The sequence below is a fragment of the Bidens hawaiensis genome, unplaced genomic scaffold, assembly GCF_021521415.1.
Source record: "Bidens hawaiensis isolate Kalapana, Puna unplaced genomic scaffold, B.hawaiensis_p1.1 tig00001721_1, whole genome shotgun sequence".
Lineage (NCBI taxonomy): Eukaryota > Viridiplantae > Streptophyta > Magnoliopsida > Asterales > Asteraceae > Bidens > Bidens hawaiensis.
In genome coordinates, this window is record NW_027491098.1 from 2312775 (window position 1) to 2325708 (window position 12934).

Genomic DNA, 12934 nt, shown 5'->3' on the forward strand with positions numbered 1-12934 from the left:
AGTTATGTAAAATTTGTAATTTTAATGTATATTTTAATTTTATTAACAATATATGATCATGTCGTTGATTGTATTTCACTTAATGGTTAACGTTTAAAAATTTCATAAATTACCCGTGTAATACACGGGCCTCAAACTAGTATATAATATATACATATATTGTATTTATTAAAATAATAATTTAAATAAATGGGTAAAATGGCTAACTTGCCCTCATGTGCAAGGCACATGACGTGACTTAACAAAAATATTTAACTGGGATAGGGTCAAAGGACAAACACTGTAACATCTTACTTTTGATAATAATAAATAAAGAAATTTCGTTTACTTAAGGGTGTGTTAATATCTGGTTAAGTTAAATAAAATAATAGAGTGTGGGCTTGGTCAATATAAGATGGAATAAGGGATGGTGATGGGCCTTATGTCCATGGGCTTAAGGGTATATAAACCCTTTAAACCTCCCTAAAACCTTAGAACCCTCATTTCCATCTCCTAGCCTCCATACACACTCAAAAACACACACAAGCATCTCTATACTTTACGGATAAGATTTGAATCCGAACCAAGAAGGGTTTGTGTTAGATTTTCGTCATACAAGAAAGAAGCACGCTAGGTTCACGTGTTGAACCAAACCCGAAGCTAGAAGTGAACCAAAAAGGTATGTTTTAGATTAAAGGTTACGTTTTTAAGGTTGGTTTGCCCTAAGATTTGATACTAAGGCAAATCGGTCATTTTTATACAAGAAAAATATAAACTTGAACGTAAACGAGATGTCAATATGAAATGGGTAATACGGATGACGTTTGGGCCAAGTTAAAGGAAGAAAAAGAACTCATTATGGCTCATAACCCTTTGTATCGTTTAAACGGGCAAAACGAGTCTAAAGGAAAGGCTGGACAGGGATAAGAACGGAAACCATATATGAATTGAATCCTTAAGAAACCTGATTTAGTCGAAAAAGTAATCGAATCGAGTTGAAAACGTAATCGAATCGAGTTGAGAAAGTAATCGAATCAAATAGAAAAAGTAATCGAATCGATTGGTCATTCGATTAGAATTTCCATTTGATTAGAATTTGTTATTCGATTAGAACGTGCAATTCGATTAGAATTGAGATTCGATTAGATTAGCTCAACCCCAGCCAAGGGCAGCCCCTTGGACCCTACTAGAGGCTGCTGCCCTCGCTTCCAGGGGCGCTGCCCCAGACCAGACCCCCGTTTTTTGAGGGTTTTATTGAACTAGAAATATGAGATGGGTAGGGATAGTTAATTGATGCTTGTGATTATTATACAGTTAGCCGCACCTAGTTAAGGAAATGAATTACCATTAACTCTGAAAGGAACCTAAACTAGGTGAGTTTCTAGCCCCATTACCTTGTTATGTTTTCAGGGCTGTGTGCATACTCTATGTGATTAGTTAATACAATTACCATAAGTGGCAAGTGTATGTTATGTGAATCTTTATAAAGTATGTATGAATGATATAAAAAGGTATGTATGTAATTGTATGAATGAGAGTGGAGAAATATATGTATGAAGGTATGATTAAATGGAAAGGAGGGACCAGACCCTTATAATATTGGAGAGGATAGAGACAAGACCCTTATAATATCTGAAAGGTTATAGGGCGAAAGGCTCTTTAAAATGTATAATTATATATGTAAAGTAAGATAAAAATATGCAGTATGAAAGAAGGAAAGTAAGAAGGTAAGAATGAAGATATATACTTACGTATGTATAAAAGAAGGTAAAGCATGAATGTATGAAGTATGTGAACGTAACGTATGTTGCTTGATTAATTAGAACTCACTCAGCGTAGCTGACTTTTAGTATGCACACAGGTAAATAGGCTAAGACATCTAGCTTGAACGAAGACACATGACATTGGACTGAAAAGACTGGCATCTTTAGAAGAATGCTATGAAGTTTAATATGACTTTTATATTATGTTTAAAGACAAAATTTTGCTTTGTTATGGAAAGATTTGAATGGTTATGTAATATATGGTTGAAGTTTTATATTACGCGAAAAATTTTAATTCACTATGATATTTAGAATTATGTTTATGAGTAAATCCAACGTTAAAGTAGGGCACCGGGACCGGGGCCTTACAAACACTGTTGGATTTTGAAACATAAAGGATAAAACACGTCAATTTGAAGATAAAGGACAAACAAATTAAGTACAAAAATAAAAGACAATTTCTGTAATTCTGTCAAAATAAAATAAAAAGCCATGGGCGACGTTGCAAGAGCCTCGTAGAACCACATAACAAAGCAAGGTTATGCCATGTCAATATTTTCTCTTTAGTGTTTTTTCTCTCTTATTGTAATTTTCTTAAGCTTATTAAATTGTGTTTACGATTTAGTGTTGATATCTTCAACAATGATCGAATTCGTGTCAGTTTGCTGTCGCAACGCCCAAATTTTTTTTTTATTATGTTAATTTGTTGTATTTGGTCATTTGCAATTTTATTTTTTTGTCTAGTTCCGGTGCCAAAACTCCGTAACGATTGATTTTGCATCAACTCACAGCCGCACTTCGTGGATTTTACCAACTAATTAGACGTCATTTTAAACATTTTTTTATCATAATTTATACAAGTGTCGATACTAACTTGTTTACTTTCTGGGTTTATTGTCGTTACCATAACGAACCTAACCAATGCCGACCAAAATTGCATCGCTACACCGCCGCAGCGAGGCAGATTTTATTACCTACTTCACTTTTAAAATTGAAAAAAAAAACGAAAGTTAACACAGTTCATCACACCGGTAACCATTAGTGTTGAGCAAGAAACGATCCGGCATTGTGTCTTTTTGTTTATCATTGTGTTTTTTGTTTATTTTTTTCATTTATTGTGTCTTTTCTCCTTGACATTGTGTCTTTTTTTCAATATATTGTGTTATATTACTTAATATGACATTGTGTTATATTTTGCGATCTATTGTGTCTTTTTCAGTTATAGTTGTGTATTTTGTTCATTGTGTCTTTGATCTCGGCATTGTGTTTTTTTGTCAATTTTTTTTATTTTTTTATTTTTCTTTTGAATGAGAATGATGGCGGAAACATTTTAGTTTTTAAAATGTTTTCGTTTTTTATTTATATTTTGAGTTATGATTTTTTTATTATTTTTTTTAATTTATTTTTAAGGGTTTTTTTTGTGTTATCACAAATCCTTCTCACACTTCTCATTTTTGTCACCCTTTGTATTTTAACTTCACCCTAAAAAAGCGACCATCAATTTCTTAAAAGCAACGCCGATTGAACTATATTGTCGGCCGGCAAATCTATCATGGTGGCCGATTGAACTATATTGCCGGCCAACAAATCTAACATACTCATAAAATAATTTCTGAGAGAAAAAAATTAATAAAAAAAAGATTGGCCTGGCCCGAGTGTTTAGTAAACGGTTGGTTTTTTTTATGAGGTCGGTTTTTTAGAGTTCGGTCAGTTGTTTAAATAGTTTTTGGGGCTCACCATATTGAAGTGCACGTGTCAGATTGTGGGTGTTTGCAAAACCCGTCGGCTGACAGTCTAATCGGTCAGGTGACAGATTTATTCGTTTGGATCCAACAGAATAGAAAATGGCCATTCTGGAACTTTTAGAATTGGCTTGGTTAGTTTGGGAATGTAATGATTCAAAATGGACACTAAATCACACTATCCAAATGAAACATGCTTTTTAGTATCAATTTCTTTCAAAAACACTATAGTTCTTGTAGAATGTTATGCCACAGATTAGCTACTGAGTCTGTCATTGATTGTTGAGGGGTGTACACACATGAAGGTTCGTTAATAATGTTTTGTGTTTTTAAATAAGTAGAGAATTCAATGAATAAGTACTTTTTTTTGCATTATCTGCACATAAGATTTTAAGAGTGAAATGGAACAGGAAAGTCCAGTCTCATTTGTTTTAGAACCACTGCATAGGGATGACCTAACATGCATGACATTGACGAGTCAAGGCTATAGAATGTAGCTGAGTGTGCCAACATACGGTTTGAGGACTAGTGGCAGTTGACTTGGAGGCAAGCAACTATCACAGCAAATTATGCTCTTCCTTGGTGAAAGTAAAGTGTGATTCCTTTTGGAAATCGGACTGAACACGACAGAAGTATCGATGATAGAACTGATGAACACAACAACGCTAGGTCTGGCCGGTGGCAGTGGGGCAGTTCTGGAAAATGATCGGAATGGTAAATATTAGCAGCAATCGGCTTGTGTACAGGAACCACACGTCAACAATAAACATTGTGAACTAATTGTGTGTGAATAGTACCCATAAATAGTAGATTCATGTTAATGGTCAATGAGTAGTAACTCCACATGGTAATAGGTTGATAATAGGGACTGGTAACAGAAACAGGGGCACCTGACTGCGGCTGCTACCTAGTATATATGTTGTGCCAATAGTCTTAATTAGCTCTAACACACCATGTAAAGATAATGGGAGATATCTGAATAACTATTATGACCGGTGAACCCTCAATATATACAAGTGAAACCCTAGAGAAGCTAACCTGGCTCATTAGCTATATACAATTTTACAATATTAAATCACTAATTATAACTATAATAAACAATGTTCTAACACGGCCTCACCGACCATTCCACCTGTTTTCTCAGCATCTTCTTGCAGTTGCAATGCAAACTCTAGTCCCCAAACCACATCATCCATAGTTGGGCGTGCAAATCCTTGCTCTTTCAAGCAACTACGTGCTACCTCTCCAAACTTCGTTAAGCACTTGGCGGTAATCTCACCACTTAGGTTCAGATCGATTATCTCATGTAGGGCTCCCTTCCGATAACAAGACTTTCCCAATTCTACCAGATTCATTTGTTCATCAGGTAACCCTAGATTAATAACAGGTCTTCCACACAACACTTCAAGCAGAACGACTCCAAAGGAGTACACATCAGATTTGTTAGTTAGTTGTCACCTACGATAATATTCAGGATCCAGATAACCTATGGTACCCTTCACCATTGTGCTAACATGGTTTTCTGTTTGGTCTTTAGGGCCTAGCTTTGACAATCCGAAGTCAGATAATTTAGCAACCCAGTTTTCATCTAGTAAGATATTTGTGGACTTGACATCACGATGAATTATTGAACGGTTTGCACCAGTGTGGAGATAATGCAACCCTTTGGCTGCACCAATGCAAATATGAAGGCGTCTTTTCCATGACAAAGGAGGATTGTTTTTCATGTATAGATGTTCCCTTAGAGTTCCGTTTGGCATGTAATCATAAACAAGTATCATCTCACGCTCATCATCACAATATCCAATCAGGGACACTAGTTGGACATGGCGCAGCTTTGATAGAAACCCTATTTCTGTTCTGAATTCACGAAAACCTTGTTTGGATGATGAGTCGAGCCTTTTGATTGCAACAGTTGTTTTACCATTGTCAATGCACCCTTTATACACCATACCAAATCCTCCTCTGCCTATAACACATTTGGCATTAAATCCACATGTAGCAACTTTCACTTCCATAAGTGAAAAGTGACGACATCGATCTAATCATAACAATGGACGGCAAGGCTTGGTAAATCTTGTTCTCAGGAAAACTACAAGAACTAAAACAATCAACAAGACAAACCCTCCGCCAACACCTCCTATTACGGGGGCATATGGCAGAACATTCTTTGTGTTCTGTATTGTGGGAGATGCGACCCTTGGTTTTTGGTATTCAGTACTTAGTTCTGGGTTTTGGCTAGCAAGAGTACCATCCATGCTCAACTTGAAGGCTTCCAAACCGTTCAAATAAGCATCTTGATATATTTAAGAATTGGGATTAGGATGCATCGCGACCCACAAATCTTGCTTGCCTCTTCTGTCATCCGGGTCATCGACAAACACCATGTAATCCTTGTATACAGGATACCCGCTACCTTGAGTTAAGTAGAACAGATCAATTTCATTGTCAATAGTTTGATTATTAATGAAGATCTTGAAAACCACCTGACCTCTTTTTGTGTATTGTGGTATAAAAATTGCAGAAATGGAACCTGATCTTGTAATAGAACTGAGAATCAACAGGAAGTATCCAAGTCAGATTATACTTATCGGACTGCTTGCCCATACTTCTTTGGGTTTGATAAACTAGCTCAGGTGCAGTATAATTCGGTGTCTCTGTGGTATAAACAATCGGCTTTGGCAAATCATAAACTGGTGTCAATCCAATTGCTGCTGAGTATATGTAGCTATCATCACGATCCCATGACCGGTACATACCGGTATCTTGAGTACCAGATACATATCCCCCACCCATGTTTAACCTGTAAATATTTTCAAGCGCTGTGTCGTTAGTGATAACGGGTCCATTAGTCATCCCAACTGGTTTAAGGTTCTTAGAATTAAAGTAGTGATTTTCGGGCATTGAAAGAATTTATATGCCGTTTATAAAGGCATATGAGTTGGGTGAAGGTGTAAAGGTAACATTTAGGATTTGTGTATCTTTTACATATATGATGAATTCTTTAACAAAGTTAGGAACTTGGACTCCTGCATCGAACCGGGCCGTTGCCATAAAGGGGGTTGTTAGGAAAGCATTGAAGTTGTTTAAGAGAGAGTAGCCATTGGATGATACTGAGAAATAAGATTGGTTTGGGTTGAGGTCAGAATAGGTTGCGGGATAGAAATATAGGTGTAGGAACTTGGGCCCTTGGGAGACTGGAAATGTGTAGGTGAATGAAGAAGTGTTAAAGACTCGGGCGGTGGAGTATGGTATTTGGGGGACTGAAGGATCTTGGTGAAGGGGGGTGGATGCAAAGGAGGTGGTGCTGATGTTAGAGGTTACAAAGTTGGAACGTTGATCACTATCCCATATCCGGTCAGAAGCGGTGGTGGTGGAGGTGGAACCACAGTTCAAGAGGTAATAACCGGTTGCTTTGTAAGGTTGTGCGGTTGTTGTGGTGGAAAAGAGAAAAGAAAAGAGGTAAAATGAACGTGAGCATAATGCTTGATATCTTTCCTTGTTGATTTAGGATATAATCAATAATATTAATAATAATAGGTGTCTTTTATAGTTTAATGTAAATAAATCATATCAGTGGTTACAGTTGAAACTTAAAACTAAAAAGATTGGCTGGTTGACTTGAAAAGTATGCTACTGGCCAGTAGGAATAATCCAGTGATTAATACCTTGTCCAATAGGAGTTGTACCATATAATGAGATGTAGACGGCGTCTGGATTTTCTTTCATTGATGGATTCATTCAACACTTACGTATCTATCATTTGAACTACCTGCGAAGTTGCTTGTATATATAAATTTTTGATGATTTTGTTATGGATGAATAACTGGTTTTTATTAGTTTAATCTAGTTTGAAATGGATGAATAACTGGATTTTATTAGTTTATCTTATTTTAATGATATATATTATATTTAATACTCGTAAATAAGTTTTATAAATATATAATATATAATGTTATATATATTATTCATGAGAGCAAGCATCGCTAGCTGTGCATATATGCATACCAAGTTCGACTTGTTGGCTGCGTTTACTTATGAATGGATGTCTTTTTAAGTTGATTTTCAAACTCCTAAAGAACGTTGTAGTAAAACTTGATGAGAGTGAAGTTAGGATTACAGGATTGTATTGATGACATCTTCAGACATTGGAGTATAATATATTACTGGATGGCAGGTTTCTTTGTAGTTCCATCTTTATTACATCCCTAAGGACCCTAACATAGTGAACATACATCTTGATACAATTATACATTGGGTTCAATGTTTTCATTTGAAAATCGTTTTGCGGTTTTGTAGATTAGAATCTTGGTATAAATCTCTCACTTGACAGCGACAAGTAGACCTTGCAAAATGGGTGGGTCGGTCGGCAGGGCAACATGTCGGGTCAGAACAACTGGGTCGGGATGTGTCTTTTTAAAGAAATCGTTAATTGGTTTGACTCAGAACGGGTTTTGACAAAAATACGAAACAGGTTGTTTGCAAAAAAGACTCAAAAATCAACAACCTAAATACAACATGTTTTTTGGAGATATCGTTTTTAGTTTAATTCTTTTTAATCTGTATTTATTGGTTAACCATGGAATGAGATAATAATATTTATACCAAATTATAGTTTCACCGCATTTTTTTTAACTCGGATCTACTTTTTTCTGCAGCTTTTTTACTGGTTTTACTGCAGTGTGATCATTTTTTGTCCTCCACAGCTGTCTGCATCCCGGTAACAGATTTTCACAAATAAATGATTATGAATTTATGATCATATGATAATTACTTTATTCATTACGTGACGCCTATTTAACATTACTATTCTACTAATGCAATCATAATCGAAATTTAATACATAAACACTTTTTCTCAACAGCTTCTTGTAGCTCCAATGCAAACTCTAGCCCCCAGACCACTTCATCCATGGCTGGCCTGTCACACCCTTGCTCTTTCAAGCACCTAACTGCCACATCTCCAAACAGCCTTAAACGCTCGGGTGCGATCGCACCCTTTACTTTTGGATCAATTATTTCCTCCAGGCTTTCATTCGCATAACAAGACTTCCCCCACTCTGCCAAACTCACTTGTTCTTTGGGAAGCCCGATATTCATAACAGGGCGTGCACACAACACTTCCAACAGAACAACTCCAAATGAGTACACGTCAGACTTCTCCGTAAGTTGCTGGGTTCGGTAATATTCTGGATCCACATACACGACGCTACCCTTCACTACTGTGCTAACATGGTTTTGCGCTTGGTCTCTAGGGCCTAGCTTTGACAGACCAAAATCAGACACCTTGGCAACCCAATTTTCATCCAGTAAGATATTTGTGGACTTGACATCCCGATGAATTATTGCACGTTTTGCACCCGTGTGAAGATAGTGTAACCCTTTGGCTGCACCTATGCAAATATGGAGGCGCCTTTTCCATGGCAAAGGTGGCTTGTTTGTCTTGTAGAGATGTTCTCGTAGAGTTCCGTGCGACATGTAATCATAGACTAATATCATCTCTCTCTCATCATCACAGTATCCAATCAGGGACACTAATTGGACATGGCGTAGTTTAGACAGCATCCCAATTTCCGTATGGAATTCTATAAAACCTTGATTGGATGACTCATTGAGCCGTTTGATTGCAACAGCGACGTTATCGATCTGCCCTTTGTACACCTTACCGAATCCTCCAATGCCTATGATGAAATCGTCATTAAATTCACCCGTTGCTGCTCTCACTTCTTTAAGTGAAAAACGGCGGCAACGATCTGTTGGCAGTGTGGATGTGAAGACTTCGATTCACCATATGCTGGGCCGTATGATGACTTGACTCGCCTTCGTTGGTGGAAAACTATGAGAACTAAGATAGACAACAACACTAACGCGCCTCCAATGCCTCCAATTATAATGGCATAAGGAGGTTTATTGTTTCTTTTTCCGGTTGTAACTGTTGGTGGGGTTGTTGGACTAACATTTGGGTTTGGGCTAGCAAGACTACCAACCATGCTCAACTTGAAGACTTCCAAACCGTTCAAATAAGCGTCAAGATATAGTTGCGAATAGGGATTAGGATGCAACGCTACCCACAAATCTTGTTTGCCTCTGTTACCGTCAGGGTCATTGACAAACAAAATGTAATCCTTGAATGCAGGATACCCACTACCTCGTGTTAAGGAGAGTAGATCAATTTCATCATCAGCAGTTTGATTATTAATGAAGATTTTGAAAATCACCTGACTACTTTTATTATATTGTGGTATAATGTTGCAGAGATGGAACCTGAGGCTGTAAAAAAACTCAGAGTCAACAGGAAGTCTCCAAGTCAGATTATAGTGATTAGACAGCTTGCCCATACTCCTTTGGGTTCGATAAACTAGCTCAGGTGCGGTATAATTTGGTGTCTCCGTGGTATACATAATCTGCTTCGTTTTATTATATTCAGGTATCAACCCAATTGCTGCTCCAAATAGGTAGCTATTATCTTGATCCCATGAGCGGTACATCCCTGTATCTTCATTACCAGATAATGTTCGCCCACCCATGTTTAACCTGTAAAGATTTTCAAGCGCCAGCTTGCTATTAATATCAGGTGCTGTAGTAGTCCCAACAGATTTCAGGTTCTTAGAGTTAAAGTAGAGATCTTCCGGCATTGAAACAATTTCAATTCCGTTGATGAAGGCATATGAGTTGGGTTCGGGTGTAAAGGTAACATTTAGGATTTGTGCATCTGTTACATAGATGATGAATTCTTTGACAAAGTTTGGAACCTGGGGTCCGTTGATTTCTGCATTGGATGGGGTCTTTGCCAGATAGGAGGCGGTTAGGAAAGGGCTAAAGTTGGTTAACAGAGAGAAACCATTGGATGATACCGAGAAGAAGGATTGTTCAGGCTTGAGGTTGGAATATGTGGCAGGGTAGAAATAGAGGCGAAGGAATTTGGGGCCTTCGGAGACCGGAATTGTGTAAGTGAACGAAGAAGTGTTAAAAATTCTAGCAGAAGAATATGGGAGTTTTCCAGATACCAAAGCATCTGGTTGGAAAGGTGCCGAAGAAAACGAAGAGGTGATGATATTGGAAGGCACGTATTTGAGATTCTCATCACTCTCCCATCTTGGGTCCAAAGTCGTGGTGGTGGTTGTGGGTGAACCGCAGGCGAGGAAGATGCGATCAGTGGCGATGTATGGTTGTGCATTGGTGGTGAAGGCGAAGAGTAGGAACACAGACAAGAAGGGTAACATGAAGGTTAACATGATGGTTGAAGAGTGGTGTGATTGCTTGAATAATATTTGATTATTGGTCTTTTTATAAATCATGTAGCAGCAGTGGAAGACTTGTCTGGTTGCTTAAAGCAAAGCGTAGACCTGAAAGTCTTCTCCAAAGTAACGTATACTTTGTGCGTATTAGCGGTACCACATTTAATTAGTGGTACCTAGTTATTTGTTACCCATTAAACTTTCGAGATTCAAATAGATTCAAATATTGTAAAGTTAGATATTTTAGTAAAATTCAAAACTAATAAAGAAGAAAACGAAGTCTAGGACTCTAGTCCGTTTCTACAATATTATTAAACGGAGATGTTTACATCACTTTCAGTTACAATATATCGTAGTGAAAAATCCACTTGAACGAGTCAATAACAGAACAGGATAACATATTGTATGGCAATGGAATGAACTGACCCGCCAAAATGACATTATTATTTTTGGAACAGCTCAAGTTACATAATTTCTTTGTCACCTGCGTAATTTAAAACCAAACCACATTGAAAACAAAAACTTATCTAATACATTGATGTCACTAGATCAAAGACCCCTTTAGTCCAAAATGGCAATGTTTTTATAACCGGATCGGACAATGAACCGGACAGGTAAGTGATTCACCGGTCAACCGGTTGAACAGGTCCGACCGGCCTAGCAATTTTCGTCTAAAAATGATGGTTAGGGTTGAAAATAAAAATTTTCAAAAAAAAAATATTTTTTATAGTAAAACCGGTTCAACTAGTCCGGTTTTTTGATCGGACCGGTTTAACCAGTTCGGACCGGCCGGTTCCCTAATAACCGAGCGAACTACCATAACCGGAGCGGTCAATAGAGCGAATCCCGGTCAGACCGGTCCGGTTTCAACAACATTGCAAAATGGCATTATCTAGACTAGAGGTCTATGTTGCACGAGAACTGGTACGAGAACGAGAAACGAGCACGTGTACGGGAACGGGAAACGGCAAAACTCAAATAATCAAGAAACGGGTACGGCAATAAATACATATAAAAAATTATAATGTCATTTAATCATATAAATAAATATATAATTTTTATTTATATACATTAGAAACTCTATAAAATAATACACTTGTGTTTTGGATAAAAATCTGCTAATGATAATGTATCCAAATTTATAATGTGAGGTCTATTGCTAAAATGGTAACAACGAATATATGAATGAAATGGAGTGAACACCGAGATTTGTTGCGAGGAAAAACCCTTTGATCTTGTTCAGATCAAAAGAAAAAAACCCGGGTGATGACAACTCGTCGATCACCAATTTATTAATATCAAAAAAGGGTTACAATGGTTGTGGAGATTAGATAGATGTTACAATAGTAGCTAACGTGTATAGAGAGAATAGTCAGTTCTGCTCTAAGAGTGTGTGAGTACAAGTGATATATCTAATCGATCATATCTCGATGTTTATAAAGAAAATAAATAAAACAATAAGTCCTGTCTATCCGCCACTATTCCACTAGTCTTCCAACGTTCATTGACCACGTGCTGGTAGCTTCCAGTAGCGAGATTTAAGGTGGACCAAGTCACATAGCCGTTACTTCTGCTGAACAATAACCTACACACATGAAACAATTGTTACTTATATTAACCTCTGAGGATCCTTGATCTTCGACATGGTTCTGGAGCTCTTCGGGAAAATAATTGATCCAAACATATCTTCAAGGATAATATATCCTCAGCAGAGAAAATATCAATCCTAACAACTTGGGACCACCAAAATTTATTAATTAAAAGAGTTATTAATTAATCGATAAATTAATAATTATTAATTTATATATTAATTAATATTTTATTAATTTATAGTATAATACAATGCAATGGATGTCGAAGATGTTCTGACTCACCCAGAAGAAAATGTAGTTGCACAGTTGTTGGCTGATGAAGAAATTATTGAAAGCGTTATTGGAATTAATAAAGACGATATCGATGAAGAAGATGATGAAAGTTCTACAATGGAGCCCCCTTCGCGAAACGAAGCTATTAAAGCGGCAATCACATTGAACAATTTCTTGTTGAGCTATGAGAAAACAACACCAGAAGTTCTTACCATGCTAATTGTCACACCCCGACTTACGGCCTAGGCGTGTGACCAACAGTTGGTACCGGTTTTGTAAATATATCAGAGTTCAGCGGAAGTCTTTAAAAAGTATATTTTGAAATATTAATTTATTTATAAACTTTTA

At 37.1% G+C, this 12934-nt stretch overlaps 2 pseudogenes; both read right to left on the bottom strand.

The window, feature by feature from the left end:
* Positions 1-4572: 4572 nt before the first annotated feature.
* On the bottom strand, positions 4573-7105 carry LOC143596650 (receptor-like protein kinase FERONIA pseudogene; annotated as a pseudogene).
* Positions 7106-8307: 1202 nt separating this feature from the next.
* Positions 8308-10870, bottom strand: LOC143596660 (receptor-like protein kinase FERONIA pseudogene; annotated as a pseudogene).
* Positions 10871-12934: the final 2064 nt, after the last annotated feature.